This window comes from Bombus flavifrons, chromosome 4 (genome assembly GCF_040668555.2).
Source record: "Bombus flavifrons isolate JBK064 chromosome 4, iyBomFlav1_principal, whole genome shotgun sequence".
In the NCBI taxonomy this organism is placed as follows: Eukaryota; Metazoa; Arthropoda; class Insecta; order Hymenoptera; family Apidae; genus Bombus; species Bombus flavifrons.
This window is the reverse complement of record NC_138445.1, coordinates 11,291,309-11,317,951: the sequence shown is the minus strand read 5'-3', so window position 1 is coordinate 11,317,951 and position 26,643 is coordinate 11,291,309. Positions and strand designations below refer to the sequence as shown.

The 26,643-nt window shown below is 40.4% G+C and overlaps 1 protein-coding gene across 1 annotated transcript in view; it reads right to left on the bottom strand.

Moving 5' to 3' along the window:
* Positions 1-26,643, bottom strand: part of sfl (N-deacetylase and N-sulfotransferase sfl) — a 370,355-nt gene that overhangs the window by 313,496 nt on the left and 30,216 nt on the right. Inside the window, exon 2 of the mRNA XM_069111773.1 lies at positions 23,258-23,319. The gene's annotated coding sequence lies outside the window, so the exon portion shown is untranslated. The remainder of the gene's footprint in view (positions 1-23,257; positions 23,320-26,643) is intronic.

Genomic DNA, 26,643 nt, shown 5'->3' with positions numbered 1-26,643 from the left:
TTATTACGATATATAAAAACGGGGGTGAATTTATATTGCGGTACACTATTTGCAAAAGTAAATTGAAATATTAAAAGCCAAACACTCTTTCAATTATTGTAAGTAGGTTTAATAAGATAAGAAGTAGACAAGAAACAGATACCACTGAACAAAAATATCATTTACAGATAGAAGAACGCAGTATAAGTAAAATATATAAGGAAGAAACAGTTGCGCGGAGATCGACGGTGAGCCTTTCAGTAGAATAAGTCAACACTCGTCAGACGAGCGCGCTAGAACTCGAGTGACGCTGAGCTCCTCGATTCTAGACGAATATTTTGTATTTATAAAGGATCGTGTACCTTGTCTTTCGTTAAATTTCATTTATTCTTCTAGTCTATCTTCCGATATATAAGATCAATGTGATAGTCTTTCAAGACATCGAGTATTTCTGAGACCTATTTAAAGCTTTCAGAAGAACCTTTTATCAAATAATTTGTATTCTTCAACATTACTTCAAAAACAATCTATCAACCCTCCAGATGATATTATCTCGACTTATGTCTTCTAGAGGACAGATCTTCAATTCTGATTCAGTGACCGATATAACCCACTTATTATGTAATTTCTAGTTCAATTTTCACAATCATCACTATTCGTCAATGTCCACGATGGTTCCTCGCCAAATCTTTCAACGTTGATTTACCCTGATAAATAACAAGAGACTAAATAGGTTCGGATTTGGAAGAAACGTTCAACGTCACCGATGATCTAAACCAAGCGTCGAAACGCGTAAACCACGGGCGATCGCGACGGACGTTGACGTACAAACGACGCGGCGGGGCCTAATTTAATCGACCAATTACGATACTCCATCGTACCGTGCTCTAACCATACCGTACGTCCATCGCGATATTCCTGTGAAGCACTCGATGACACTATGCCGCATTGTGGACGCGGTTTAACGCCCGGCCAGACCTATGATTTATCCTGAGCGAACGGCAAATCGTGAAACGAGGCGGAAACGTAATGCCAGCCTGGGAAAACTCGATGATCCGCATTAGGCAACGATTCCACAAGCCTGTCCGAATCACGAAACCATTCACTGAAACGGACGAAGCCTCGTCGTCTGGTCGACAAGCATTGTTACGATTCTGGTTACAATCTCGACCAATTTCTGTCCGACTGTTTCTCTCGTTACGTTTCTCGTTACGTCTGTTAAGATTTCAAACGCTCTCTGGATTTATTACGCCGCGTTACAGCTAGACTACTCTAACATAATACGTTTGTGAAATTCGGTTAGTTGGAAATTTCTTTTAATCGATTAAAAAATATATTAGAGTTCTAACGACATTATATTATAAATATACACTACAATTAGACAAATATATTTATGCAAGTTTATAATTTTATAAACATAATTAAAAGAATGGAACCTGACCAATAATGTATTTTGTATTATACTTGTATTTTCCATCTTCAGAATCGAGACATGAATTTATGAAATGTTTTTGATCCTCATTATAATAATCATAATACACCTTTCTCTTTCATCCTATGAAAGCTGTACAATAATATCGCAATAACTATAAGCTTCTACATATCTGGACTCTGATAGAACGTCATTTGACGGTGTAGAAACAGCCTCTTCTCCCTCAATTAAGGCAATTGAAATTATGTCAAAGCCCCGTCGCGGTTTAATTAAATCACCGCGGGGGAAACGTGACGTTTCACGCGGTTCCAAATTAACCGGCCGGCCGATGGAAGAGAGGAAGAAGACGGGGGGCTCGCAACACGCGTGATTTCAAGTACAGCCAGAAATCCATCGAACGTAATTTACCTGTAATTAATGTTATCGATTTCCCGCCGCCGTCGCGCAACCGGCGTACTGGTAATTATACAGAAGCATCGCGGGCATATTTACGCGGGAAAATACAGTAGATCGTAATTACACACAACAAACGCAACGGAGTATGTTAATCCGTTCGGACGATTCGTTGCCAGCCGATCGCGTTTGCCAAACAATAACATCGCCACCCTGCCACCCGCCTTGTTACCTAACGATCTCGTTGAATTTATCGATGTCGTTTTCGACGGATTGAACAGCGTTATAGAGTCGTGTTAATTCGTTTTTAACCATCCAAGATTACTCGAATGGTAACTTAAATATGTCGTTCTGGATTTCACAAAAAAGGTTGCTGATACAGCATTGTATACGTATAATATGGACGGATACTTTTGGTAAAATAAAATATCATTCGATATGGTAGCGAAATGAATTTTAATTGAACAATAATCGAACAAGTGTGTTATAAAATCGAATAAATTCTTAAAGGCGTAAGATGATAATTAAAGAAGAAGAAACTTTAACAAATTGTTCTGCACTTTATAGAGAAAGTTTCTTTATAGAGCTGTGTAATCGAATCATACTAAAATAAAATATCAAAGCACTGAAATAAATGTTCATTGAATGATAATCGAATATGTGTATTATAGAATCCCATAAATCGTTTTTAATAGCGCAAGGCGATAATTTAGAACGAAGTACACTTAAAACTTTAATTTGCTTCTTCGCTATATCCATTCCATGAAAAGCGCCTGTCGTGAATTATCTAAAAGTGAAGCAGTGTAGAGCTAACTTGTATCTAAAAGCAAAATGGTATCGAACTAACAACCTTCGACGAGCTTCAAAAATACATGGTCGCTGGCATGCACGTAATATCGAAATATCCACATACTAATATCAATTTACAGTCGTAGTTTTCATTCCAGGCTGTTTACCCTATAGCTCCCTCAACTGTACGAACCGAGCACACGAGATTGCGAAAGAATCAGGGTGCTTATATGGGGACGATGTTTGCGCGTGTACGTCAATGCTATCGTAATACTCTCGTAAAGCGAGCTTCCCCGTGGCGATATCTCGCGGTGGAAACGCAGTCGCGTACGCGCGGAAATAATTTCGCGCCGATGCCTCACCCTTCGCGCGTTTTATCGCAGACACGCACGGGAAGCAGTGGTGAGGGTGAACAGAAAAACGAAAGGAGGAAATAAGGGAGGAAAGGGGAAGGAAAGAGTTTTCCGTAGGTCGCGTAGGTCGTATTACGCAGCTGTAAATTCAACGACGAGTTTTCCCGGGGAAATTATAATTTTCCCTCTTGCAAAGAGGCGACTCTCGTGACGCTAATGCGAGCGTGCATTAGGAGAGAAAAATAGCCGAGGGACGTGGAAATTTGTATGAAGGCGAGACCGTCCGCGGGTTAATCGCCGGGAAAATGGCGACAATGGCATCCCGCCGCGAATTAAGAATCGACCATGCGAGACCAGCCCCCGGAAATAGGGGTTGGCCCAGACGTGAACGTGTTCGCAGTTAAGAGGCCGTACGGTTTCTTAAGGACGTTTCCAAGATTTTCAAATAACGTGGAACGAAACAGAGAAGCTTTATTGGTTGGTGTATTAAAATTCCTGGGAATAAGTTGTTAATTATTTAATACGTGATTAATAATCATAGATAGTTCCCTTATTTTACTCAGTGATTTTGTGAGAGTCAAAATTTGTACAGTACCTGCACGATTTTATAAAAGATATAACACCTCTCTTTTATTGTTAATCATCTTTCTTTATTATAAACATATTTCATTATCTTTATAAAGCGGAGAATAATTTATGCGTTTTAATAAGTTGAGTCACATTCGGAATGATGAAAATGTATTTCATATAAACGTCCTATTTACGTATGAACATATACTTCTTCATCTTCAATCGCTTTATTACAAATAAAATTAATATATTACGCTCTATTATGCAGTCTGACTTCGATGTTTCAAAATTGCTCGTAATTACGAGCATCGCATCTTTTCCATCAAGCAGATTTACGCGGTCGGACAATTTCCAGGTTTGAAGTATGCGAGCACGACCATTTCAAGAGTAAAACGTTGCATTTAATTACCGATCGTACACGTAACAAGCTCATCTCCATCCGGCTATTAAAAATTTCATGAAAACCGTACGATCATCCTGTCTCTTATGAACCAAACAAAAGGAAAAAAAGAACAAAGGAAAAATATACTAGACCAGCAAAAAGAGAGATAAAATAGAAAACAGCAAAAAATAATTCACTGGTTTGCTCGTAACGGGAACGCTTCGACATCGTAACGGCCCCCCATAAAGGGAACCCATTCACGGCTAAAGCTTCGTCGTTCGAACGATAAAGCGCGGCCCGGAAGCTTTGTTTATTGCAAAACTCGCCACGAGACTTGCTTGTTGAAGCGGACTGTACGCCAGAGTTATCGGCTTGCTCGTATAAACCCGTAGGGAAAGGAAGCGGTGGAAGAGTTAAGCCAATTTGGCTCCCAAACAAGTACGTGCTTCATGCACAGAAATGATCCACTCGAGCCTTAAGTCTCTTTTATGGGATCACTTGAAGATGGTCTTGTACTTCTTGCTCTAAGCTGTTTCAGAAGCTGACTCTCTCCTCTTTCACTCTCGTCGTTCACCCATTCCACGCTCGCTGCTTGCTCATTGCATCACGATCGATAAACCACTTCAATTACCTCACACGTAAGCGGCCTAGGCAAGTTGATACGCCTCGAAACACGTGCTCCATGTACGCGAGATCCACCTACGAGTTTTTGAATCTTGTTTCCACGATCCTCCTTCACCAGCTAGTTCAACCCTCGCGACGCTACAAAGCTTAGACTTACACTTGGTTGCGAATCGACGATCATCCAACGTGGACGAGGATCAGACACGAGAAGAAAGATGGTTTATCGCGGCAACGTGAGTATCATTAATCGAATAGCGGAGATACGTGTGGAGCACGGCGGCACCCCTCCGTGTGCTTCTTGCGTGAAAAACCGGAGGGGGTTGGTTCATCAAGGTCGCGTCACAGCCAAGATGAAGTGCACGTTCCACTTCGGGCCACGGGCAATCTCTCCCCCGTTGACATTAATTACAACTTGCTTCGTGAAGATTGAAGGGACGAAAACGTGTTTCCTTTTTTGGGCGGCTCGGAAATAATTTCCTACCATAGTTTAGTATTTAGAAAATTCCACGTTTATAAATATTCTTTTTTCTGGAAAAAATCTGACAGATATTTTTATGATCAATTTCATTGTATTTATTTTGTATTACATTGTATTTCATTGTATTACAGTTATTAAGGTGAATAAATTCTGTGAAATGGGGATTTTTAACTAAAATGTCAGTTTCAAGTGAATACCTCTTTTGTGCTTTTCATTTAATCGCCATTGATTTCTACAATTTTTATAACATTTACGTATACTAAAGTATTACCTAACTTTTCAAACAGGCAATGGTAGAACAATAAATTAATTCTTCGTTGGAGTAATATGAAAACAAGAGCCTTGAAACTCTAGTACTGCCCTTACTGTCTCCTAAAAATTAATTCTCAATTCATGACTAACTGCTAATTAGAGTAACGTGAAACCAAAAGGGTCAACAGTCATAGAAGTATTCCTATTGCCTTCTGAAGAAACCATTTCTCCATTGATGATTAATTTCCGATTAGAGTAACGTGGAAACATAAAGGTTAAAAATCACACGACTGCCCGTATCGTCTGCTAAAAATCCAATCCTCTATTCATATTTAACTTCTGATTACAGTGAAACAAGAGGAGTAAAAATCACGGAACTGTACGCTGATCACTTTTTAAACAAACCAATTCTCGATTCGGAGCAGGAAGACGAGAAACGCGACGTAACAGAGATCGAGGATATTAAAATGTCGTTTACGCGTGCATCTTTCGGCCATCGATGTATCCGTCGAAAATATAATTCTCGTGGCGTTGCGCGTCGCCATCCTTATCTCTTCCGTGCCGGCGGTCTCAACGCCACGTTTTTCGACAGACAGCCAAGGCAAAAACCGCGAATCTCGTGACCGCATCAGGAATCTATCAGCATCGACGAGGGTTGCGCAGCTTTTTGTCCACTATCCCCGATACTAATCCCGTGTGTGCGATCTCGGTGAAATTTCAGGATGACCTAGCGCGTCCGTATCTCGCGCCTTTCCACGGCAAATCACGAGCCGTTAAATATTCTAACGCGATCCTAGGATGACGTTGGCGGTTTTCGGTGAATTTCGCGGGAGGATTGATCGGCGAATAACTGGCCGGATAAACTGGCGCATTTCACCCACCAATGGAATGCATTTTCGTAGCGATAAGCTGTAAAGCCAAGGAATTGACGGGCGTTGGGAACGAAAGGAGCGGAAGAGTGCGATAAGCTTCGCCTTTCACGTCCTTTCCAAGTTGCTCGGGATTATGGTATTTGTATTTAACGATTTAGGTGTTTTATCTTGCTTGTACGCATACTAATGAGATCATTGTTCTTAAACGCGCTTAAGAGTGTCAATCAAACGTGTAATATAGTGCGGTTATGGATTTAGTAATTTAATCGAGAATCACAAAGTGTAGAGACAAGTAGGAAACAACAATTCGTGAAAATAAATAAGTCACGGTGTGATCTTCGCGCTAAAGTTCTTCCATCTGAGGACGTGTTTTCCGGCATAGAGGGTTTCGAGGATCCCCAACAAGTTCCAGCAACGCGAATTCCAGAATCGTGAGTTATCGACGGGAAGGAAGGGGTTAAGGAAGTTGGAAGGCGAAACGATTAAACGGCATTCCACGGGGCCACGGAACTTTCCGCTTTCCGGTAACTTCTTTCGGAATTCATGGCTCACTCAGCATTCCGCACGGATTATGTCCAGATCTGCTCGAGATCTGTTCGCTGTGCTGCGAAATCGACGCCTTAAACCGCTGTCTTGTCGAAAGAAACTTCCTATCAAATTCGCGTATCGCGCAAAAACAGCTTTTCAATTCTCGTTCTTTTCAAAAAGTCATTTCCATTATATATTTCTGTTGTATATTTGATAATTTCGATGAGTGGCGTGCATTATGGATCTAAAATTTCTAATTATTTCTTAGTTATATCTACGCTGGATCTCTTTCTAATTTTGTTACAAATTAAAAATAAATGCTACATGTATCGATAATTAAGAGAAGATTAAAGGACAGGGATACTAAGCTGACTTTTTATTTTAAATTCTTAGATTCTATAAAATATACGATGACTCCATACTTTTGTATACCAAAAGTATACCATCCACAGTGTAAATTTACCGGAATCGAAGGGTCAGCGAGTTGAACATTTACTTTGCATCGTGTAACACGATAAATAATTCACGTTTTATCGAAGCACATTGATAATGAGCTTAACGAGCAAAGAAGATTAACCAAATGTGAATTCGTAATATTCCATGGATAAATTAAGTACAAAAAAAGAACAAATAAAATAAATCTGCGATTACCACGCATCTGTTTGCATTTTAATTATATGTAATCGTTCGAAGTCTGCCTTGTACGATTTATCGAACGACCTCGCGGGTTGCGAACAGTAAACTGATCGTGTGAATAGGTCACTGAAACAAACTCGAAAAAGTTTTGTACGAGACGTGTTCGATTGTCGAATTAATTCGATGCACCGAGAAGCGGATAAATAGGTCAATTTATCCGATGGAACGTGGCCGAGTCGTTCGAACACAGGGGGAAATAAATACCCTTTGACGACGAATTTCCTGAAAATTCACGTCGGCCGGTGACTTTCGATCGGCTTTTCATCGCCACCGAGAGAAACGGTGTCAAGTGGACATGATTCAAGCGATACTCGGCTCCACTTTGACGAAATTAGCATACATGAATAATTGGAAACTGCCAAAGTATTCTTCTGTTGTGATCTTTCAATCTGGAGACTCGAATTCTAATGGGCTGAAGGCAAAGTGATATTGAAGATTTCAAACTTTAACGATAGGCTTAGATTACCAATCTTCTCCAATTTTTATAGAATCACTAAGGTGAGAAAGATGTAAACGTGTTATCTGTAGCCTATAAAGATACATACAGTACTTTGATGTGTAAAAATAATTTTAGTACTTTTCTACGAGCTGCATTAATCTCTATATTAAACACTAAATAAAATTTGATTTTCTGAATATTTGATTTTCTGTATCTCCAAGTATTAGGTTGTCCGAAAAGTTTCTTTCGTTTCATAAGCTGATAATAGATGAACAACAATTTCTGTTTTATACTATTTTATTCAATTAGGTATGATCCATTTCGTTCTATTTCTATTATTACATTCGCGCATAATTCGACAAACTAATATAAAACAAAAAGCATTGTGCGTCTAGTATTTCCTTATAAGACGAAAGAAACTTTTCGGACAACCTAATGTTTCGAATGTATAATTTTCAATCACATTTCCATCTTTCGCGCAAACAATTCCATAAGATTCAAAAGAGCAATATTTTCATTGTAAAACAACTACTAAAATTCTGGAAAATATCCAACAATAAATATAATTGTTATAAAGCGTAACACGAATTAACGCGAATTTCAAACGCGAAATAATATTATAACGCGAATGAATTTTCCACGGCGTTGAAATTTTTACCGCGGCGATAAATTCCCGTGGTTTGCTATACATATAATATGTAATGCGTTAAAACTGTTCGATGAACTATCGAGGGGGGTGATGCTTCATTATATCGAGCTAAAGTTATTTTTTCAAAATTCACGACGTATCGACGGTTCATGGCGTGGATCGAGGGTAAGCGGCGGCGAGTCAGCGCAAATACGCGTTTCATTAAACCGCCATGAAAAGCCCGCGATATATATGGCCACGAGCGTATGAATTTTCGGGGAACGAGCGCCGTTATGCACGACGTATCGACGCGTCGCTAACTATGCGTCGCATGATGAAAATCGTGAAATTTCCACGGTCGCGGGATTAAATCAACAAGTCAAATTGCACACGGTGTAGAGCTCTCGTGAACGTTTAGTAGCTCGGAGAACGGAAGGAGGAGGAAAGAGGAGTGGGGGTTACGCGTTTCAGATCGAATCGCGATCGTTTCGCTAATAATATTCGCGCGCGGCGATCAAAGGGAAACGTGACTTCCCTGGAAAACGCGACACGAAATCAGCAACGTTGGATAGAGTCAGAGGTTCGCGGAAGTTTCGTTAATCGGCTTGGAAAAATTCGCAAAGAGGATTAAATTTTATTGCAGCGAAAGAAATACGCGGCCGTTTCACGGCGACAGAATAAAAGTCCGGCCGCGGTCGAGCCACGGTACATTCATATTACAGGTGGGGAAAAAAGCTTGGCAAAAAGAGAGGTTGAAACGAGAGGACAAAAAGGATCGGTAAAAAAGGAAGGTGATAGGTTCCATCGACATTTACCAAACGCGGGATTAAGCCACGCATTGACACTCGCGAAAAAGGCTCGATTATTCGCGTGTGGCTACACAACTGTGCACCTATTTGCCGATAAATCCACGAATTATCGATCGATCGATCGTAAATTAAATACGACGAACCCTAGTGTCGAGGGAACGCCTACCAGCCGTACGGGGTTAACTCTGTGTCACCCTTTCGGCCGAGTACCTCTGCGTGTACCGTATATATCGTATCGTCGACGACGCATTCACGGATTTTTCACAGGCTTTGTGCGTGAGACAGCACGCTATCAAGGTCTAGCACCCTTATACTTACGCGTACGCCTAGCGATGAAAGAACTCGCTCTGGTGAATAGCAAAGAAGGCTGTTTCAGAGAGGCTGAGTAAGAACGAAGGGGTGAGCGTGCAACGTCGCGCCCATCTCGATGACGTCATCTACTGTGATCGTTCGACGAACCGAGTCCTACAGCTTTCGATTAATTCAGACTAACCTCTGAAGCACAAGGGTGTTTTAATTGGAGGAAAGGAGAGTATTGTCTTCTGAGAAGATTAAAATTTGATCGTTAAGTGTTTGTATAGTTCCATAGAATCCTGCAATTAGAGTCGCAGCTAGTATTCATCATTGTTCCATGTTCGTCAACTTGAATGATTTGTGGCGGCACTCAACAGCAAATACCACCACTCGACACTAACTAGCGTCGGACGACGACAGCGTAGTGGTTAGCGCCTTAGGATACGAACGTTCGGGACCCGGGTCCGAATCCCGGCGCCCGTGTCCGATCTTTCTCCCACGCATCTACATTAGAAGAAAAATAGCAGTACCCCAGCAGTGACATCTACAGCCAGCAGCTACAAGTATCTCGGACAACAGTTACATCTCAGATTCTTCGAGATATTACTCGACACGTATGGTAGCTCACAAAAGTATTCGAAGGATTGCTACATACATTTTCAGAATGGTTTCAAATACTAATATAATCGTGGCAATCTCGTGCCTCGTTACAACTAATGAAATTTCCAGATGTTTTGTGTAACAAATAATTTACGTATAGAGATTTCCTATGGTAAGTATTCAAATACTTAAATCATTGCACGTGTGAATTCTTTCAAATTCGATCACTCGCGATCAACTATGAATCATAGCAAGCATCACGCGACTCTTAATTGGCGAATCACTGTTTCATTCGGAACATATTCCACGTAAGACGTAATGACTAAGACACGGGTTGTAATTCTTGGAAGCAATTGCCGGTCGCTTGGAACTGTTAGGGAGGATTTTATGGTGATCGACGATTTCCTGCAGCGGCCGCCACCCCTTTATTACCGAACGAACACTGTCGTCACCGAATCTATAAACGAACGATGCCGCACGAATGATTGCGTATTAAACTGCATAGCCGGTACCAGGCGCACACTGGTGCGTTTCGTTTGATCGATGATGTTTTTGGGTCTGGCATTTCTCTCCCCTTAATCGTACGAACGAGAATCAAGCGAATTAATTAGTTTATGTGATTTAAAGCCGGCAAATCGTCCTTTCGTATGGCAACAGTGCACAACATACAGTTTCCATTCGAATTGTATTTTAGCTCATTTGCATCTCTTTGAAGAGACCAGGACAAACTCTATCCCATTTTCCAGGCGAACTTGCCTTTCCTTCACGTAGTTTTGGCCTGTACGTTCTATTTAACCGTGGATTGTTCGAATGACGTGTCTATTTGCCGGCCGAGCAGCACAAAGAAAATTTTTCAGAGGAACCCTAGCTATTTAATAGCCTCGTTAACGTCATTAAGGTTCTCTGATTGCTGCCAACTCTACGATCGAATAACATCCTTACGAGGAGGGGACCCTGAAATTCGATTGCGAGCCACGTCGAGCGACGACACCGATTATAAAGATTGCTCCTTAATTCTATTTTCTGCCTCGCCGTTTATAGAACAACATCTTTATTATCTACGATGCGATTAAACGGATTACTGGAGCGACAATGTAACTCCATCTTTATGTACCAGAATCGGAACAAAATTATATTTTTAGCCACATAGTACGGTCTAAGATATAATGAGGTCGTAAATTAAGTTATCAAGAAGACATCACTAACTGATGTCTTAGGTTTCTGACCCACTTATAACGTCGTACATTATACATATTCTGTTCTAAATACAACGACTTATAACCAATAATGCTTTATTTATAATTAGACGGAAGAGAATTAGACGGAAAAAGCGGAGATTTTAGTAGAAATATAATATAAATTTTCTTTTAATCCACTATACGAGGTATATTGATTTCGTATCAAAAATTTCTCTCCGTACAGGTTTGATCGAGGTTCTTGTCTTCGTATATTTCTGTCAATTCCCTTCCTCCGACATTCGAAACTCAATTTAATTTCTGACTGATTTTACGATCTGGCTGTATCGTGGCACAGACTCTTCTTCTATAATACCGTGTCACATTCCTGATAGGATTACGGTTGCGTTTGAACAAAGACAGGTTGTACTTGTAACGAAGTCTTGTTTTCAATTTAACTTTAGCTTCAAAATTGCTCGAGAGGGACAGCAAGATATCTGACAGCGCGTTATACCAACGAGTAGCTGTAATAACATCTACTTAAATCGCTGCTAGAAATGCTTCAAGGACATTCATTGACCGACATTAATTGATTTAAGTTAATGTAATAACTAAACTGATATTTTATTTGCCGAAAATGATTATGGTTTACTACCAATTTTCAAAATCTTATGAAATATCTTTAAAACTATCAGGTTATTTCCGTCTTTGACTATTTCATATCGAAGTAATAGAATATACTTATTTCTGTCAGCTAAGTGCTACAAAATTAGCAAATTAACAGAAATAAACTTATCCTACTTTTCCTGTGTAATCTTCGACAACTATGGAGATGTTCGCGTGACCAATTCTTTTTGTAAAATAGAAAAAAAAGGAGAAAAAGGAATAGGAGAAACGGTAGAGAAGAGAATGTGGCGCGTCGCGTTTAAGCAATTAAGTCACGAGACCGCTTTATCGTCGAGCGATTCGAGTTATTTCACCGATCCACTTGATTCTCTCTTCCTCCCGTGGCTTTTTTCCCAGTTCTCGACGATATCACTGGCAACTTCCTCGCGAATAATTTCAACAAAGCGGAACGGCCAGAAAATAACGCGACAGCCACGAAATTCGCGGAGGCCGGCCGCGGAAAGCCGATAAATTTAGCCCTCGCGCTCTCGCATATGCTCTCGCCCTCCGAGAAAACATTTTATTTTCGCGCAATAGCCCGAACCGACACATTACGTTGATATCGGAGCATTTTTCGGCCGATTCGTAAACAATTTTCACGATACGAATTGGCGTGTTCATCGAAATTGTGCGTCATTGATGCAGGACACCCATATTCGATGAACGAATGTTCATTTATTTGCAGACGTCGCGTGGTTCACGTGGTCCACGTTTTCATGTCTTTCGTATTTTCGTACTTTTTCATTTTTCCTGTGCCCTTCAACTCGACGCTTTCATAATGTTCCACGGTTTATTCTCATTGCAATTTATAAATAGAACGCGGACGTTAGTGTCAATTCATATTAAAAAAAATTAAATTTAAATAAAGATATATTTCAGCTGCTAAATATTATACTGTGCGCCTTACTTTAAATATTTTATCTATTTTTTTTTACGTTACGTACATTCCGCAAATTTTTGCATCTTGAAATTTTGTATAAATTTATAAAAACACACCCGCGATTCATTTATAAATGATATCTGTTCCTATGAATTAAATCGTGTATGAACAAAAATGTGCAACGTATATGCGTATATCTCTCTCTTATTTCATATATTCATCATTAAACTGCTGATATTTATGCATTTATGGAAAATGCAAACGCGCAAAATACATTTAGAAAAGCGTACAAATTTTCATTTAACTGCTGGTTCATTTATGTTCGTAAAAATACGAATCCACATAACCATCCGCAATCTCACCGTGGCAACGTTATATTTCATCATTGAGCCTGATACCAAACACTAGTCGCATCAAGTATAATTTCCAACTTCTGAAATTAAAGCTGCAGAACTATAACTAACTATAACCTTTCTTCTTCCTGGAAGCGAATAAAATTTCATTTGCTGAGGGTTGACCAACGAACTCTTTCAACGTTCGACGAGCAACTAAAATATTAGCTTAGCAGCTCGACGAATAACATACATCGAGGGCAAGAGGAAAGATGTTCCGTTTCTATTCCATTCCGTTCTGTATTCCACAGAAAACTATCATCGATCGAGAGGGTCTGAAAAGGGTGAATAAAGAGCTTTCTATTTCTGGTAAATCGTTCGATTCCTTCGACGTGGATATCTCGGAGTCGCGAGTCGAACAGAAGTCGCGAGAATCGACCGAATTGCGTACAAAGGCGGTATTTCGTTACTTCGTCGGGAATTTTGTCCGTTCGCGAACCTCACAGAGAAACGTCTGTAACGGGCCGTAATATCTCGTTTAAAGGCGTCGACGTTTCCACGTGTTCGTTGGGGTCCTCGTTAAAGCGAAACAATGGGCATTCGGATTACATCCAATTCATTTATCACGTGGTCTCTCGCGAGTACCGAGGGGAGAGCCACAGAGGAAGGGAAAAAACAATGGAAAACCTGGCGACCCTTCTATCGACCATCACGGCCGGATTCACCGTATGCTTGCTAAGATATTAATTTCTTCGTTAATTCGTACAGGGATATATCGTGCATTATGTTTTTTTAACGATCGCTCTCTGTTATTCGATCAAATAATGTATCTTGACAATGGAAGAAAATGGTGTGTGATTTAAAGGTATAGAAGTACGTGGTCTTAAGGGTGGTTTTTCAACCCTCTTAAAATACTTTGGATTCGATACCTCTTTTTCTTTTTTTGTAACATTTCTTAAAATTGAGTAAAATACAAAAGTGGAAATTTAAAAAACCTAAATGCGATGTAACGTATTCTGGAGAAAAATTGAACGATATGTACGAAGATAGAGGATCCCTGAATAAAGAAACTATCAACACGAATGACAAGTTACAGATTAATACAAAATCATCAAAGAAATTGCATTTTCGAAACAACTTCATCATTTGAATATCTTCTAAAAAGAGAAAAAATCCCATACCTATAACCTACGTCATCAGCCTAAACGGCTAATCAGTTGAACAGTTTCAGAAATCTCAAACGCTTGAATGAACTTTTCCAAGACACAAAGAAGCTACATAAAACGATACCGCGTGACGTTGTCTTCATAGGCAAAACACCTATCCAGCAGGTGTTCACCGCGGGAAATACGCTTCACCAACGATGTTACTTATTATTAAGGAGACTGTGGGTCGCGAGATTCGCGCGAGACCCACGGTTGAACGTGCCAGTCTTGATAAGCGTGGAAATTAGCAAGCAGCGCAGCGCAATTAGTCAGGAGGCCATGAACGTGCCAAAAAGGTTAGTAAACTCGTGGCTTGCTTCGCTGGAACTTCGCGGCGACTTCGAACGTAAATCAAGCGGCGAGTGGCTCTCGGTTTTAGCGGGACACCCGGTACAAACAGAGTCTAAAGGGTTCGTCGGGTGGCGGGTTGCTCGCGGATTAATATCCCTATCTTCTGTTCGTCTCTGCACGACCCCTTTCAGAGGTACACGAACGTGCACTACTGTTTTGCGTGCACGGAACCAACCCCCTCCCCCGCCAGTCTCCCTCCGCTTCTGTTGTACCGATAGTCTCGTGTTCCTGCGACTACGAAGGGGAACTTCGATTTATGACTCTGTGCAAGTTGCTTCGATGAACCTCGATGTTCCTTTGTAACGCCGACTTTCCTTGCTCTTTTGTGCGTGCACTTTGATATCGTGACTGGGAGGTTTGTTCTTTTTAAAGAAGATGATGGATGTTTCGTCGGTGATTGAAAATTGTTGGAGAATATAAAGCTGAATTTTGATATGGGATACAGGTGATCGAATATTTGCAGAAGCCTCTCGTGAATTTATTATCCGTGTTATTTGAAACATATGAAATTTCGTCGGCACTGTAATGGAGTATCGTGTGTCACGATTAGATTGGTCGAGTTTGAAACAAATCTTGTATTCTTAAAAACACAATTTCTTATAAGAGCATGTCCTATCGACAACTTTTAATCGATAGAGTAAATATTCTTCGTTTATAAGAGACCAATCCACGAAAATGAATCTCGATCGAATATCCCATGTATTAACCAATATGGAAGTTCGTATTGGAAGCGATTTCCCCTCTTATTCAAGAAGACACCTGAACCACCCTAATTCCTAACACGTCTAATTCGCCTACACCAATAAACCGTCATAATTAGCGACCATTTAGCAATGGTTTTATAGCTAAAATACCAATTCCGGCAAACGTCGCATATTAAATAGTCTACACGTATATCATCAACTCTTCCTTGGAACCTCTGTTCATCGCTTGATTTCAAGTTGCGCAACGCGAAACGCGTCGCCGTTTCACTGAAACCAGATCGTTCGCTAAAAGACAAATCCATAGCTGGAAAACAGAAACGGCGGAGTTTATATCCGAAGTTAATCTGTCCAATTCCATTGTTCTATCGCTCGATGGTTGGTAAGTAAGTCAGAAATTATCCAACCAGGATATTCGCTTTTCGTGTGACTTAACGTTGGCTGTGGTAACAAACGAACGCGCATTTCTTCTTGCTGCGGAAACTTGCGTTTGATTCGCGAATAAACAGGAAAAGGGAGGAAGAGGGGATGAGATAGACGCAGAGTCGCTGTGCTAATCCTGAATTCAGGGATGAACGGTGATACCGCGAATTCCGGAAGTCCCCGGGATTTAGCAGCGCTACGGGAGTTTCGTTGGCGGCACACGGCTACGTTTTCGATGCTCGTCTAACCGCTCTGCCGCGGCCCGCGGTTAAGTGGTTTAGAACATTGCGATCGGCAGCTCGTGGCGGACAATCTGGAAACGTTTCCACGAGGAGACGCACGGTTTGCTGAGCCACCGTATGAGTTTGCCGATTAATTTGACAACAAGCACACGCCGACTGCGGAACTTTGCAAATGGCTCGTACCGTGATTTACATGCCCGTACGGTTTATCGATCTCTACCCTGCCTCGACGAAAAACAAGCTCGTTCGTTCTGCGGACGTACCCGAATTCCCGATGAGTTCGAACGGGTGTGTCCTCTGATGAAGTCCCGATCAATTGTGGATTTTGTGACGTATAAATAGCGAAAAGGCATCGATGAATTTTAGAAATATCAGTGATAATTGCAAATTGAAAGACGTCGGTGCTTATAGAACTACGTCGGAAATTTGAATAATCGTGAAATTTGCGATGCTCCGTAAAGACAGGAAAAATAAAACAGTTTCAGATATGGTAATGACAATCGTGTGAGTTAAATACTCAAAAATCTGCACTGAAATCTCCAATAATCATGAAATCCGTGATATCCAGTATCGAAAAGAAATTTTAGAAATATTAACAATAATCGTGAATTAAAAAACGCAGGATTGTGAATCATCCAAATTCGCCCCTGAACGTGTGGATGAAATTTAAAGTAACGTCTTCATGACATAGTAAAAACGATTAAAATAATCGACGATGGCAATAAAAACGCTCCTTAAAAGAATCGAAAGACGCAGTGTGTATGCTCTTTTATCGTGCAGGGATGACCGAGAAGAGTGAATGCAATGGACAAAGGTAAATTGCGGCTACAATACAGGGGATAATAAGCGGTCACCCTTCGCACACTTCCATAAAGCGAACGTAAGGGGATATTCGTTTGCCGACGCGTCCATTAAAACGGACTCTCGAGTGGCCGACGGTGGTGAAGGACGTCGGGACCAGAGGCTGTCAGCTCCAATAGGAACTGCCATTAAAACTGATAGAAAGAGAGCTGGTACTTCGAACGGTGCGGCTTTATTATTCTTAACGACTGCCTAGAAGTCTCCCCGCGATATTCCCAATAATATCGTGTCGTAAACGTCCGCGTTCAAGGGGGCGACGTCGAACCAACACGAGATGACGTTTTTATAAGATGAGCAAGCGTTCGCGACAACGAAGATAGCAATGCTACAAATTTGATTTGTAAATTTGATTGATTAGATAATACAATTTTATTCGTTTATCGATTCTGATATCATTTAGTGATTGGAACGGTGTATTTTAACATATCATGGTTAAACAGAGGAATATCTTAGATACAAAAATATGTGAGAAATAAGTAAGATTTGAGCTCAAAATATGATCCAAATGAAGTTTTGCGTAAAAACCAACGTTCAGCACGTGAGAGATGTAGTCATCGAAAACTTCTAGTAAACGTGGATGGATACGTCTTGAAAGTATTTTCGTATTTTTGTCGAAGTGGACGAAGGAAATGATAAAGGAAAATATGTAGTTAAGTTTAAGTTAATTATTGAATAACAATTTCGAGTTATGTTGTGTTGCATTGTATTTTACGCTTTGGAATTATTTTCAATACACCTAATTACACTTAACTATTTTATAACCTCTATGCATTCCAGCCCTCCAAAGATAGTTTAATAACAACAATTCCAAAAGCTACGTTAATGCCAAAATTCCAACCCCAATTAGACTAGGGAAGAATGGTCATTGTACCACACCGAATTTAATCAGACTAATGTAATATCCCAAAGACAAGAATTCACGGCACAATCAATCACGACGCACTCTGTATCTTCCGTAACGAGACATCCAAATGTCGTCGAAATAAGCGAAAGGAAGATGGAGTGGCGTTTAATTTCTCACGAAAAGAAGAGGGCTAGAGACGTCAGTGATCTCGCGATAGGTCGACTGTATTCGTGACGACGTGATGACAGCGTCTTCCAGCAGACGACGGTGACGACAACATCAAAGGGCTCGACGAGAATTAGTGTCCGAGCTAGGAGAAATCGAAGACTGGAGGGAGGAAGACGGGCAAGGACGAAGCGCAGGGACGTGTGAGCAAGGACGGAAATAGAGTACGACGAACAGACAAGGACAAAGAGAGCTGAAGAGATAGACGGCAACCCTTGAGCTATTGATCAACGACCAGCTACCGACAACACGCCCTCTTAATTAAACCCTCTGGGAATCCGAGACTAACGACCCCATGCTTGTAAGTAGAAGAATGTTCGCGAATATCCTGTGAAACAGGACAGGGAAGAAGTCACTGTTGCGATCGTTTCAACTTTCGACGATTCCAACCCTCGGGCGATGGATATCTCGATCTTCGTCAAGTCGAAAGGAACCATACGCTACGGAAACATAGTGTACGGCAAAGATATTTTTTTATCTATGATTTCTCACTTTCGGAAGTTCTATATATTAGTTTCATACAAATGGATATGGATACTTTGAAATTTTCTGTGGGATTTTTAACTTGTATAAATCACCGGGAATCGGTTTGTGAAAGCATTTTGAACATGGCAGATATCTTTATGTCGATGAGTTTTTACCTTTGGAAGTCCTGTATTTTATTTCAAGATGAGGAAGATTACAGATCGAGAATGTACGATGATAGAGCGTCGAAGTTGACAAAAATTGGATTTTGGTTAGATATTATAATCGTTGAGCCAAGAATTTCGAGCTAGTCTAATCGATTCTCAGTGATTTTTTATCTTTGAAATGTTCTGTGTTTTATTTCAAGATTAGGTTGCCAGGTTCGAAAATTTTGATGTTGTGATTATTTGATGATTTCAGAATTAAACGATGATGCAACGAAGATAATACAAAAAATTGTTGAAAATATAGTTCAACAATTTTTAATATTCCTAAACACAAATATAACTCAAAACTTTCTTTGCCTGCCACTGTACATCGGATATTACAACTGTCGAATGAAGAATTTCCGTTTATGAATAACATTCTCTTTGCTTCGTTGCTTTCTTCTCTTCGACACAGCTCTAGCTTGAACGAACTTCCTCCATTAAAAGAAAACGCAATGAAATTTTTTTAATAAATCTCCCGGCCAGTTTCGTCGGACGGCCAGGATAGTTTATAGTTTCAGGTTGTTGAAGAACGCGTCAGATATCTCAGAACTCCGACTTCTTCTTCATAATACATAAGTTCAAGGCGAAAGGAAATTAGCAAGGAGAGGGTACGACTTCTCTTTCGCTGGCGACTGAATTTAATATTAACGAGCGCATCGTACCGAATTAAAGGTGCCCGACCGCCTCCCGCTGCCCTTAATTATTCGAGTTGAACGTCTTCCGCCCCTCGGTACTCTCTAATTTCTATTTCTCCTACTAACTCCGTTTTCTCGTCCTTCTTGCACTCTGCCTGCGAAAGTTCCGACCCAGTTCTTCTCGTTCGCCCGCGATAACTCCCGAAAGAGATTGCGGATTCCGAAGACGCTTGATTATCCGGCGACAGACCGATTTGGTTAGGCATAATTCATTAAGTTGCTCGATCGATTGCAATCAGATATAATGCGTTAATATTTTATGCTCACGCTATAATTGATAACATAGAACTTTCTCTCTGATCATTGATATCTTTGATTTTGTTCGATATACCACGAGAAATAGTCTGTACGGTTTGAATTTTCAATTTATGAGCGTCTTTACGAATGGTTTGATTGAAGTACTTTTTAGGATAATCCATTATTTATATATTTGATTTGTACGAATCACTTCCATTTGAATCTTGACGAGCTTTATGTTCCATAAGATAAAATCTCTTTCTCCCATAAGTAACCTTTAACCGATCGAGAGTTTATCTTTGAATTTTCGAATATCTGAATTTGACAATAATTTAAAATACCTTTGGACGATCTGCAAATAACCTAAAATTAACTTTGCACAAGCTGAACCTTCAATGTTCTTCGATAATTTGATTTTATCTTGAGAAAACCGTGACCTATCTGAAGAAATACCTCAAATTTATCTTAAATAAGCTTTAAACACCATATATACGCACCTGATACGTTTTTCTCACTCTTTGCAATAACTTTGAACCTCCTGGAAATAACTTCCAGTTGACTTGGATCGTGAAATGAGCCCAACATGGACTCTAGCTTTTAACGCTCTTAACATGACCTTATACAATCTTCATAAAACCTTCGAGTAATCTCAAATAATCTTGGAAACAAAATACCAAGAGCGTCTTAAGGTCTCTTGCAGAAGGAAACGGAAGTAAGGAGGCTGCTAGCTGAAAACGGCGCGAGATTCAAAAAGAGAGACAGAACGTTGCAACGTCTTGCAAGAAGAGGGTAAGCGTGGAGGCAAGGAAGGCAGCTCGAAGGCTTCGTTCGTCGAGTAATTAGCGACGCTGGCAGGGGTAACGGTTTATTAGCGCGGAAAGCGACGAACACTGTGCTCGGGTAAATATTCTCGCGCGGCTACGGAGGATGAGAACAGGTCTGAATTTCCGTCAGCTATCGCCCACGAGAAACGCTGGATCCCCATCGTGTCGTGGGTTTCAGTGCCCGTTATCCGTAGCAGTGGGCAATTATGAATTCAAGATGCTCGAATAAAGAATTAAAACGTCAACCGTGAAACGATTTTTCGACCTTTACTTTTCCAAGCTTGTTCTTCTATCGTTGAGGAAATACCAAGTGTTTAAGATGTTCTTATCGATCAATAGTTAATTGGATTTAAAAAGAGGAAATAGCAGAGTACGTGGTGGAGACTGATCGGATTATTGGGTCGATCTCGACTGTATTCTTCAAGCGTCTGGCCGTAAACTCTTCCTGTTTATTCTGTTGGTACTTCGATGAGGAACTGTAACTAGAAGGTTTGCGAGGATTTAAGGAATTAGTTCTGATTAAATTATTTGTAACACCATAACGTTTAAAAGAATTACTTGCAACGATCGGTGGGAAATGTCAAACGACATAAAAGCATCTTTAATTACTCGTATCATATTTTAAACGAAACTATTAATCGTAAATGAAGCGTTCTTCATTTCGTGTGTCTAGCGTGTTAACCTTTTAGCACGGGAGGAGATTTTATCAAAGTATTTTAAGTATATATTACGATATGGATTAAAACGTTATCACGAGAAACGTAGCGTAGATCCCTTCCTGTCCATGGACACGACGTAATTCATTTTTTTTCTCGCACCGGTATGAAATTATTACACGTTCCAGGAGGTCTGATATGCAAGTAAGATGAATCATGCAATTACCGGCCTCTTTGTTCGGACCAACGGCTCGCAGTGAGATATCCTATTATGCAGATGTGGCAAGAACTGCCGTTTAAAGGAGACTACAAGGCACTTGTTGCCCGTGAAATTTTTCCTAGCTAAGTGACACTTAGAAAACCCGTGGAAAGCTCATCCTTCCAATGAACTGACTGTTTCACCAGAAACTTTGACACCATAACTCGTGGGCTTATGAATAATGAAAACGACGTTTAATATCACTTTCTTCAAAAGTATACGCATAATTGTTATTAACCAAAGTTGTACTACTTTCGTCCAAAACTTGCTTAACTTTCATATTCGCTGTATTATTCAACAACTGATCATCAAAGTAAATTCTTTGAATGTAACGAGAATTTATTCTATGAAGAATAACTAAAATATCGATACTCTGTCTTCTCTTCTCACCTAAACCAAGACTTACGACGAAAGAAGGAAGTTTAGCGAGACATTACAAGCTCAATTTCGAGCGAAACTTTTCGTCGTTCCAGCGACGCTTTAACACCATTATTACCGTCTTCCTCCGATTCTAGCAGCAATAACTGTCCGCTTCTGTTTCGATCTTTGTCCCCGGCTGGCAGCGCGAGAAAGCACGATCCTCACCCTTTCGTTACACTTCAGACATTCATACCGTAAGTTTCGAAAACCCGTCCTGGATCTCGTATGCTCGAGGGTTCAGTAAACAGTCCCGAGCACCTCGATGGAAACGAAACTGTCCGGCGCTGAGGGGCCACGGCCAGAGAGAGGATCAAGGAGTTATCGTGACGGACAACACGGAAAGGATAACACGAGGGAGTAAATTAACAAAGCCCTACGGAAAAGGGATCAAAGAGGGAACATGGAGAAAATGTTTGCGAGTCCAGCAACGACATCAACGTTTCTTTGTTCGTGAACCGTGCGAGGAATTTCGAATGCGTTTAAGTAGCTGTACACGTGGCTTCCGAGATCCGTGGGTGATTTATATAAAAAATAAATTCTTTAAGTATCGTCGTAGAAATTGTAATTAGGTAAATTTGTTTCTTGATATAATATGTCTTTGTGTCGTGAAATTTATAATCTAATTTCTTTTTTATATTTTGAAGTTTGTAATAGGATTTGTTTCTATGCTTTCAAGCTTGTAATCTGATCTGTTCCTATGTTTCAAAATTCACGATACATGCAATTTGTTTCTATCGAACACAATTTCTTTGCGTGGATAAGTACACCCAATGTTAAACAAGTATATTATTAATATTAACTTCGATGCTTTTAAATCGCCCCTCAGTTTAGTTTATTATTGCCGTATCCCGTTATTTACTAACTGAACGATGAATGTATTTGTTTTTTGTAAAAATGGTCCTAATTTTACTTCGTCGTGAAACATGAAAAAAATACATGTTTCGATAAAGAATAATTTTTTGCTGCAATAAGAATTCGACCTTAAGCGATTAACATTTAGCGATGAGACAATGACGTTACTCATTGATTATTGCAAATATTCCTGCTGATTTAAGATCGGAATATTAGGAATGATCAATACTTGTGAAAAAGATGTAGACAATTGAGAATTGTGAAAAGTTTGTCAACATAAAACTGATCCATACTTGAAGATTATAAATTATAGATGCATTTTTCGGTGAAAATACTTCATTCTGGTATTATAGTAAAAACTGCAAGGGTGCTAGGAACGTTTTAAATCCATTCATTTCCACGGCATAAAGATGCCATTTCCTACGTTCCTCGCGAGTAATCCTAAATATACACTTAATCCACGCGGGAAGATATTCCCGAAGAAAAAGCATTAAAACGAGGGAAGTTGTCGCAACGTGGAGCGTCGTGAAAGAACGCGCGCATCCGCACGCGAGACATTTAACCGCGTGTAACGCGGTAAATACTCGGATAGAGAAGTTTTAAGTGGTCGGACTAACCTTTTCACCCCATTGCGACGCTCGGCTCTCGCTTCCTCTGTGGAGTCCTCAGGCCATGCAGTCTGCAACAGAGAACAGGAGGAAAAAACGATCAGCGAGGTGATTCGCGCGTGTCACTTTGAAAAAAAAAACACGTAGCCGTTCAAAAAAATCCGGCTGATGCGGAAAAAGTGTTGGTCGAGGAATTAAACGAGGAATTGCTTCGAAATTAAAAAGAAAGGGGATGCTCCAATGAAAATTACGTACGTTCCGACCGCGAAAGAATAAATTTCATAAAAGTCCATTTCCTCTGTAACCGCGGCTATGATCGAAGAACTAATGTCGGTAACTTCGGATGAATTTTACATGAATCTCTTCGAGCTCCTGAGGGAGGGCCAAGTTAATAGCGCAGTAAAAAGAACTTTGCCTCGTGACCGGTTCGTTGAGAGAAACTCCAAGGTACAGCCCTGTGCAGAAGTGTTAGAACATTTAGGAACAAACAAGGTAAACCTGACAGTTAGTCAGTGAGAAATTATTAAACCTTCTTTGAAGCATTAAGAACTCGCATAGCTATTCGATATTATAATAAGAATCTCAGAAGTCAAACTGATCAATTCCACGTTTTGCAAATTTTTTCAGATGCGACATTAACGTTGATCTTCTTAGAAAAGTAATCGAATTACTTGTAAAGGTTTATTTGTCATAAGCAGATAACATAAATATTCGCGAATTCCAAAGTAAATCTTGAAAGATATCTGTGACATCTTCGCGCTTCTCTATTTTTGAATACACAGAATTAATTAGTTAATGGCTCCATTCATCGTCCCAGTCAATTTCCATATTCGTATTATTAAAGCTTTCGACGATATTTATATTAGATATTCTATTAAATCACAATTTATAATGATTCATAACTTATACAATTTTACTAATAATGGCAGTAGTTCACCTATACGAGAGAACCCAGGTAACCCAATACTTATGAACGAGAGTGTACAGCAAGAAAACCAGCAATTTGGTTCTTTTGATTCGTTCTCGGCCCTTTTATCATTGTCCCTCGTGCTACGATTTTATTTCGTGTCTTCCGAGCTCAGCCAAATGGCGGGGGCAAGCGACGGAGCCCTTACTTAATCCTGACACCATCGACGCTCCCCGTACGTTCAATGCCGCGACGAAGCGAGCAAATAAAAGGATTTCCAAGTTGCCACCAGGTAAAAGTTCGAGGGTTGTTCGTTGGCCTTGCTTCGGGTCAGTCTAACCCTCGTTTCCGTTCGTTCCTCTCCATCACCCCTCTGTATCTCATCGACTCGATAAAAGAATGGTAAATTCCAATCTCCAACCCTGTCGCCCAGATATCGATCTGACCTGGCTTCGTTATCGTTCGCGTTTATACGCGAGTCGCGATAAGAGAAAAGGAATAACAAGGTGACGCGCTTTGTAGTGGCAATGTCGAGCTTTCGTTTTACAGTTCCATTGCGTTTCGTGTTTATTTCTGGAACGACCTTTTTTCCCTGCATCTGCCATCGCGCCGACAAAGGGAACGTTCGTTTTGTAGCCTGGCTCTCTCGCTGCTGGCCAACGTATACTTTTCGCGTGCGTCAGGAGTTTCGCCGGAATGAAAGTGGCTTTGTAGAGCGTACCGGTCTAACGATTTCATCATTTACAGAATTTTTGGAAGTGCTGTTCTGCGAAACTAGAAGTCGCTTTTGGAAGAAAGACTGGCACTTTGGAAAATTGAAGTTTCCACGGTATGCACTACACGAACGTAAATTATTACTTCGGTCAATTTACAGTCGCATTTGATACCATAAAGATGGAAACTGTTGCTCCTACCAAACTCAGAAGTATTTTTGGCAGATATAAAAAAACGATCGCGACGATACATCTATAAAGTGAATTCATCCAACGAAACTCTTACGTTTCTCTGATTTGTCCATCCTAAAGAAACTATTATTTCTATCTAACATTTCTATCAGAATCTAACTACGTGTATCAATTTAGAACAGATCACAATCTAACTATCTGTTTCTTGTCTCAATAGCATAAGAGAAACTTCGGTGTTTAGCCAAGCGTTTACTTTAGCCAGTTTAGCCAAAGTGAAGCCTCTAACGTACACGAGGTCGATCTCAGCTATTCTATCACTCTATTCACAATCCCATATAGTATCTTCGATTCTTCTCTTCATTAATCTAATTAGTTACGACCATGAAAGTCTCACATTACGATTGATAGTTGAAGATACCTTATAAGTCCTTTATCTTCTAATCTTTCAATCCTATTTCCTCCCAGACAATTTTGCTGAATCAAACAGTACAGCCTCTTAAAATTCATCATTGAATTACGGTAAATACATATAAGAATTCGATCGTCTACCTTCGCCATGCAAATCAAAAAGAAATATTTAATAGGGATAGATCTCCGTGCACGATCAACGACGTCGTCTGAAACCGTTCTGGATCGTTTTGTTGAAAGCCAGCCGCTCGAAAGGGACGTTTCCGGCCGGCGATTCCGAGAACGTGCTGTTAAATTTTAATTACACAGTTTCGAGGGAAACGCGGCACAGACTGGCTGCCATTCGCCAGGAATAAAATGCGAAAGAGGGAAAAATGGCGGGCCATAGGAGGAACAAGGCGTAGAATCGAAGAAACGACAGCTTTCCAGCTTGCGAATTTCGAAGGTTAACACCGAAAGTTCGCGAGGCCCGTTGTCGTTCGGAACTTTGTTCAAAGTTGTCGCATGAATTCGACCGGTTCAATTTCGACAGTCGGACCGACAAGGGCCTACCCCTTAATATTGCACGACCTGCAGAACCGTTTGCCCCGAATATCGAACCACGCGACTTCGTTTCCGCCACTCTATATACAGCTCCAACAATTTACGTCTGTTTTATTGGTATTTTACTGTGTCTGGTAATTTAAACGATTCACATGGATGGCGAAATGTTCTGCCGTGAATCAACGACGAGTACTTGTTGCTTGGAATGAACGACTCGAGATTAACGGGGGAAATTAAAACGGATGACGACTGCGTCGTCAACAGCGAAGTCAAATTTACCGAGCAACTTCAATTTTGGCAGGCACGTCAAGAGCAGTCGTAGATTCGCTCTGCAGTTCGCCGAGGAACTTCAATCTTGGGAAATTTGTCACAAACGACGTTAGCGGTCTGGAAAGCTTTCAACGACTTTTGTTGTTTGATGTAATAATAGAACTACTTAATATCATTGATTATGGAAATATACGCGCGTTTTTGGTAAATACAGATATCGACTGTTGCGATTATACAAAGTATTTCAAATTTCCGAAAGGAAGAAACTCAATCTAGAAATGAAAATGACGGGTGAATGTTTTATAATGTTTGGCTGTGCGTAAACGCTTTGTTACAAAGTTGTTAACAAATATTGACCATAG